We start from the raw sequence: 7866 nt of genomic DNA, 5'->3' as shown, positions 1-7866 counted from the left end.
ACTTTACAGCAGTGCTTGCAGGCTGCTGAGTGTGGAGAGATTGTGTTCAGGGGAAGCAAGAGTAGTCATCTAAGAAAGACTGTTGGCGATGGGTAGGGAAATTGAGAGAAAAAAGCAAGGTCCTTCTAATCAGCTGGTTTTTCTCCAGAACTTCTATAGCCACGATCTCTGAATGTGTCCAAAATAAATAGGAAAAAATTGCTGATCTTGTCAAATAAATCCTGAAATAATATAGGTGTAGTGGAAAAGCTAAATCATGGCCTGAAGCAGTGATGGAGCACCTGGTGGGAAGGCAGGGCCAACCCAGGGGAGCTCAGGTGCATGCAATGTACCTGAGTGACTGGAGGGGTAGAGCCAGGATTCACCCCTTCCCAGACCTCATTTAAAGGTTGGCAGTGGAGGTGAGGGTATCTCTTGCTGGAGATTTCTGCCTACTTGAGGCCTTCCAAAGGTAAGTGGCTTTTTTCCTTCGTGTGTGCGGGTGCTGCATTTGGGCTCATTCTCATTTGCTGTAGCCAAAGACTTTGCTATCCCACTATTATTGCAATACCTTCAATACTGTTATAGCATTACAGTAGGATTTAGAAAATTAGTATTATGTTTATCATAGACACAGCCTCTTCCTTTCTCTGGTGAATCAAAAAAGAATCAGGGTGCTGATGATAAGGCTAAGAAGGAGAGTTAGCATCATTTCAAGAGGAGTGGAAACAAGCCTGAACCTGATGTGTTCTTCAAAATAAACCTTGGGGCTCTCAGAAGAGACCAGTAAGTACTGCTTGGATACAAGGGGGACAAATTTCACTTGCATGGTTCCAGCACTGTGCCTCGTTTCTTCTCTCTGAGAACCTGTGAGTAAACAAGTAAGTCCAGGATATTTCCCAGTTAGGTTTAAAAATCTAATTGAGATAATTGGGGTGAACATTAGTTGTCTTTTATTCCTCAGTTACAGTCAGGAGAGTGACCAGTCCTGGGAAATGCAGTCCACCTGGGATAGCTTATTTTTGTCCATTAATTAAGAAACTATTTAGACTGATGATGCCATCAAGCCAGATAGAACAGATCCTGCTACAGGTGGGTAGCAGCAACCCAAATGTTCTCTGGTAAGCTTGAAACATTTGCTGGGAAAATATTAAAAGGTACATCAAAATTCATTGCAAATTCTGCTCTTGTTCTCAGCTCCTTCTATTAGTTTCCCAGGAATACTGTAGCAAATTATTTCAGTGAAAGTCATGGGAACATCTGGGTTTTTTATTCTTTTTTGCTTTTATTGAAAGCAAGAGAATTCTGTATGGTTTGAAAAAGATGGAATAATTTTCTAGGAGATAGTGCTTTGTCAAATACTCATGCAGCACAGCATGGGGGAAGAGCTGCCCGAAACCTCTGGCCTGTGCCGTTTAATGAGGCAGACTGAGTGATCTGTTCTCTCTTCTGGACTGAAAGTCTGTTAGCTGAAACCAAACTCTAAATTCTTACCTACGAATATAATAATGCGGAAATCTAAAACTCTTCTAACAGTGAGTAAAAAAAAAACCAACAAACCAATGCCACACCACTATGTCATCAACAAAGTGTAATCAAAATAACACAGATTACATACAATTGATATGAACTACTCAAGACATTTCTTTTTTTCCAAAAAGCACATCTCCAGAGAATTACTTGAATGGTAACATGATCTGTAGGCAATTTCTGAAACAGACAGAGCAGTAAGATTTGCTGACCAACAGGTATGCTCTGTGTTACCAAAGGCTGGCAAGGAACTCCAAAACCACCACCATCACCTTCCACAATAAATGGCAGTCAATCAGGTTTTTTTGACCACTGGGAACCAGAATGGGTTAAAAACAACTTTCCAGCTGAGGAAAGCCTGATCTTTACATTAGGAATGGTGGCCTACAGGGGAGTGGGTGTCCGCTTCCACTTGCTTTATAATGCAGGCAGTGAGCAGGCCCTGCTCCCTGGTTCTCCTTGGAGGGATGTGGGTCAGGCTGTGAGCAAACTGAGGGCAATGGCTCTGCTCTGGCCATGCCTGAAGTCATTCTGTGCTTGTGGTGACTGTGTCAGTGGGTTTGTGGCCTGGTGAGAGTGTGCTGCTGGAGTTTTTCACTGGGACAGGAGATCTCCCAGGCCCTGCATCCCGCCTCTCTTCAATTTCTTTCCCACTCAATGAAGCTGTGCGGTTGTGTGACTTTCCCTCAGAGGTATTCAGATATACATATAAACCAGTTTGTTTAGCATGAAAGAGGGGTATTTCACCAGTTCTGCCTTGGTCTGCTCACCTTTCCCCTTAGGAAGAACATAGGGAGAATACCTGCTGGTTTAAATGAACAGTGTACTGTTCATATGCACATATATGTTCATGTTCCACTCACAGCAGAAGTAATTGCCATCGCAGACCAACCCACCAGGGAACCCACTCTGTAACAGCAAACCTGCAATAAGAAAAATAGAAAGAGAATAATTGATTATTAGGTACAGCTCAAAGAGCTGGTGAGCACAGCTTCTGTCTCCAGCAGTCCAGCACTATGTTTGGTGTGTAGGAGGGCTTTTGAGGGGCAACAAGTCAATGACTTGCTTCTGCTAGAGGACACTGTAACACGAGTCTACATGTTGCTTCTCAATTAATTTTCCACTTACATCTTCCTCTACGTGACTGTTTGCACAGAGAATTAATATTTGCAGGACTAATGGAACCATCCTGGGCATCAAGGAAGAGGAGAAAAAAAGATGAAAAAGAGGGGGAAGAGGACCCCCCCCCGCCTGTTCTCAGTGTTGTATTCAGCAGCTATTTCTATTAATTTGGCAAGTGTGTTGGGCTGGTGACTAAACATGGCTTATCTTTAGAATTAGATGATCCCTTCAGAGTTACTTAGAATAAAACACTCAGGGAAATTAAAAAACATATATCATATTTTACTAAAACCTCCTTAAACTGGCACACCTCCTCTTTCTGCAGTTCCTCTGGCAGTATCTGAGCCTGACAGAGCAACAAGAGACATTAGTTCTCAGCTGTGGACCTTGCTTCCTCTGCCTGGGCTACACTTCACACCATTTGTACCCAACAGGTACATAGATAGGATTGTGAATGGGAGCTTAAGGTGGCATATTCATTGCTTTTTACTATACTGGACAGTGGCTAATTCCAGCCCCTGTTATCTGTGATATTTTCCTCAAATCTATGTGGTTCTGCATAGAAAGTCGCTTGCTTGGGCACTAAGGTCAAGTTCTGCCTCATCAAGTAAATAAAATGCACTCAGGAATGAGTACCAAATCCAGCTGATGGAGAATAGCCAGTATGTTTGAGAGTAAGTTCATTTATCCTCCAGAGAAGTGGGAGTTGGCTGTGCATTGCCCACAGGACCAGTCCCCAGCCATGCTGTGCCCAAGGACCGTGCAGGGAGAGAAGGAGATGAAGTGGGCCAAACTCGTGCCAGGGAGCAGCTTAGCATTCGCTGTATAAACAGTTTTGTTCCAGTCCTGGGAATGCTTCCAGATAGGTTTGAATTTACTAACTTAAATGTAGCCTTGAAATCCCTGTGTCTGGAATGCCACTCCAACATTTCCTTTGCGAGCAAATAGAGAGGTCACATGGGCATAACCACATCAATTTAATAAAGTAGTCTGTAAAAAGCAAGCAATTATAAAAAGGCAAAACTTACTTAACGGGATGGTAACTGGAACCCTTCTATAAAATAGGTTTACATTTTCTACATAACACAGCAGTTTGTTCTTGCTGGAGAGGATTATAGTCTCTCCAGTTGGGAATGTTAGTAGAAAGCATATATTTATCTCTGAACTGTTAACTGAAATCATGTTGTTATACTTTATTCTAACAAGCAAGCATTCCTAGATGCATGGCAGGTCATAAAATATCATGATTAATACCAGGAAGTAATTCAGAGTAAGATAAGCCCTCTTAACCAATATACATTCCTAGGATTAGGCAAATGTTTGATCAAGGTGCAAGGCAGTCCAGAGGAAGAAGCAAGACAGAAGGGTGAAAAGGAGAAAGAGGCTGAAGGAGGGAGGAAAGCAATCGAGCTTAGGATTTGATTTAAGACTGCATTTTCATGGTTCCCTCAAATTCATCTTTTAATTTTCTAGTTACTTTTCTGATGCTGCAAATGTTTGCATTTTCTCTTTTAGATGAAAGTGTCAGCACTGGTCATCGCGCTATAGCTTTTTACATACATCTTCCATTTTTACAGACAAGCCTGGATGCAAATATTTGTAGTCTGGAGAAGTAGTTTGGCAACCTAATTTATAAGCGTTAATGGATAATTGTTAGCAATTAAATGTTTGATTACCCAACTGAGCCTATGGATCAGGTTGCTAGATTTCCATCTGCTAATAGCTGTGTGCACAGGGGATCATGGGGCTGGAAACAGGAGCAAAGACGGGGTGTAAAGATGCAAATCTAACTCAGCACATATGAAGCTCAGCTTGTGAGAAAACATGAGGCTTCACCTCTCTGTTCCTTTTGTAACTCTGCTTTCAAAACTGTGGTGCAAATGTCTGCAGATTTAAAAAAGCATCCACTGTATTAGAGATGGAAGAATTAGACCAGCGTCTAATTTGAAAGCCCAGAATTAAGCCAGTTTTAAATGGATTTGAAGCAGCCTTCTGTCTGTTTCCAGGCATGGGTATTATTCTGGGAGCTCCTGGTCTGTCACCAAAGGTTTGGCCTTTGTCAAGGGGTGAGGCAATTGTCCCACCAACATATTGCACAGCAGTGGCTGCATAGTGTACAACGATTTGGGAAATTTGGCTGGCTTTGTGTTTGTTTTCCCTCTGCCTCAGCTGAGTTGTCCTCAGTGACTGCTGTTTAGCAACTGTGCAGAGCGGGAGATGTGAGTATCACACTGGCTACTGCTGGGCCCTGCCTATTGACATTTGCAATCAAAAGCCCTGGATGCAGTGAGATCCCATAGGAAACACATGGCTCCCTGCGTGAGCAGCAGCTTTCAGAACTCCAGAGCTAAAAGGGAGGACTCGTTAGATGATGGGAAGTTTCCTGAAGTCTGAAGGAAGGCAAGATCCCCATCCCTGGCAGCATGGGAGCAGTACAACTACTCCACATCAATAAGTAATCTTAACATGGGAAGCAAAGGTTAATGACTAATCTGTTTACCTGAGCTTCATTAATCAAAGATTTACTAGAAGTCAGAATCTGATCACTGCTCAGGCACAGACAGCTCTGTTTCCAGGTTAAAGAAGACAACCACGCAGCCCGCACAAAGCGTGTAACTCAATACTGAGCAATTTTCCCAGTGTGTGGATGACAAAGGGGAGCATCAAAGAGAAAAGGCTCTAATCAGAGGGGATTAGATCGGGGCTGCATGGTGCAGAGGGAAAGCCTCAGTCTGCAGTGATATGAAGAAGAGTTCAGCTATGCCTAGCAGCAATATTATCAGCCATCTGAGATGATTATGGGGTATTCTTATGTCATGAAATATTATCTTGTTCTCCATTACAACTGACACCTCAGTAATAGCACCTGTAAAGATTAACAAGTTGCCAGGGGACTCCGAAAATACCCAGCACAGGGGTGGGGAAACATCAGGTGGCAAGTGCAGAATGCCTGGGGAGCTGCCCTGCTACCCTTCCTTCAGCACTGGTACAAGGCGTGCTGTAAAATGCATCTGCTTAATGGGGCTATTTAGAACTTTATGTGTGTTGTGACAGTTAATGTCCACATTACGGTTCTAATTATGATCTGGAGGTTGAAGGCACTAAAGAAAAAAAAAATACCAGCTTGGGTTCTTGGTGTTGACTGTTTGATGTGTAACTTTAACCCAATGATTTGCTCTCCTCCGTGCTCCTGGAATGACAGACCCTCTCTTCTTAAAGCAAGCATTGGAGATGACTTTCTGATGAGCCTGCTTCTTCCCCCCACAGACAACTACCTTACACACTGGCTTTGGGGACTGAGCAAACCAGATCAGAAAAAATTGTCTTAAGTAAGGCTGATTCTTTGAATTCAAGGGACAGTAATGCCTCTGTATGTGGGATTGTCACAGACGCTGGCTAGAAAAATGTTGGAAAATGCTCCACTAAACCAGAGAGTCCAATGCATTTTGCTCTGTAGTGGTCTGGGATTCTTTACATTGGTCTCTTGTTATGTCTCATGATTCCAGTGTTGTTTGCAACAAAGAAAAATAAGTGTGCTAAGCAGGGAAAGAGCTCACTGAGTGCTGAGCTCAGGTGTTGTAGTCACTGCTCCAGGCATGGCACACAGGTATTTCCCTCTGGCGGAGAGGTGATGCTGCTAGTGCTGCGTGGGACCTGTAGGCACTGCAGTCGGTTAGTGCCAATGGTTACAAAGTGCTGCAGCCATGCATAGCTACAAAAGGGCTGTGGGCAGTGGAACAGAAATCAGGAGAATCAAAGGCTGGACCTACTCCAGGATGCAGTTGCAAACCCATCTACTTACTGCAACGAGAGGGATGTGTTAGGAGACTCCCAGCCAATGGAGTCCCAGTCTCAGCTGGAACCTGCACCAAAAGTCAATTGCTATGGTAAGAGGAAGAGCACATATGTACATCTAGTATTTTAGAAGTGTCTAGAACATTTCTTAAGGTTCTGAACTTCCTCTCCACCACACTCAGCCTGCAGACCTGTGACTGGCTGTTGTTATCAAGTGTGGCACATTATTTCTCTCAGCATTTTTCAACCACCCAAACGGATGCCTCCTTATCACACAAAACCAAGCAAAACTGTTGGTTTGTGGACAAAGACACCAACCAGGTGCTCTCACTGCTCTATCTGTTCACCAGACGTGGATGTCATTATCAGCATGTGGCAACCCTGACATCATTGTTTGGCATCCCTCAAGTCCAGCAGGAGCGATGCGGCCTGACAAGGGAGATTCTGTTTTTAATAAATCCCATTTTGGCTAAAGGCAATGCTTCTCTTTCCCTGGAGAGAATGATCAGTTTCACGTGAAGCTGCTTTTTGCATGCACGGAACTGCACATGCTGGGAACTACTTGAAAAGTGGGAAAAGATGTCCATGTACAACCACAGATACACCTTTGGGCCAGGAATGGTTTTCAAAGACATAATTTCCCATTTAATGTTGTAACACTATGCATTATTTTAATGCTCTTTCTCCTCCATATAAATTTACAGCTCAGAGAAAGCATGCAACCACCCTTGTCACGAACAGAGCAATAGAAATAGAGAAATACAATCAGATGAGCATTTGGAATTTATTTTGGAGTGCCTGAAGCTGAATGAGTAAGGCACTCATTTGGGAGGTTTTACTTGATGATGTTTGGGTCTCCTGGGCAAGAACCAGGGCTCTCCTTTATATTGAGTGGGAACTGCATAGGGGAAGGAATTCAAGCCATCTTTGGAGATAGTTGGCTGAGATTGTGTTCTACCCATCATTTAGCACCAGTAGGACTTAACTGCATGCTTAATAGCATGCTACAGAATAAAATTCTTTGCATTCTTTTTCTTTGTGATTTAAATAAAAATGTATATATATATATTTTCTTCCTGAGAGACAACTGCAGTATCCCTGGCAATAGGAATTAATGAAAGATGCTGCAATCCTTGAAATCAATGTAGTTTCATTGATTTATACTGGTGTAGGAACTGACCTTTGTGTTCAAATAAATCCAATGATGTTAGAAGAAAAAAAATCCTAATAAATATACTTGACAAAATTATCAGAAGTGTCTATGTGAATTAGCATAAAATCAGGCCCAAGCTTATTCTCCTATAGTACAAAAGTAGCTGAAATGTTAAAAAGAAGCATCTATTCTTCATCAGGTAGGAGAAAGCTGAGAGGAGAATGAGCAGAGTTAAAAATCCAGCAGAGGAGGAAACTGTCTGAGAAGGAAGTGAGGAAATATCCAAC

General features: G+C 42.8%; 1 long non-coding RNA gene across 2 annotated transcripts; it reads left to right on the top strand.

Annotated features, from left to right (window-relative positions):
• On the top strand, nucleotides 413-7105 carry LOC110408434. Of its 2 annotated transcripts, XR_002444340.1 has the most exons (4): nucleotides 413-451; nucleotides 647-765; nucleotides 2957-3065; nucleotides 4147-7105. It is a non-coding gene; the product is annotated as an uncharacterized LOC110408434 (long non-coding RNA). The 2 variants fall into 2 exon arrangements; XR_002444341.1 differs by lacking the exon at nucleotides 2957-3065.

This window comes from Numida meleagris, chromosome 19, assembly GCF_002078875.1.
Source record: "Numida meleagris isolate 19003 breed g44 Domestic line chromosome 19, NumMel1.0, whole genome shotgun sequence".
Classification (NCBI taxonomy): Eukaryota; Metazoa; Chordata; class Aves; order Galliformes; family Numididae; genus Numida; species Numida meleagris.
Note: the sequence above shows the minus strand (reverse complement) of the source record. Positions and strands in the feature narration are given on the sequence as shown.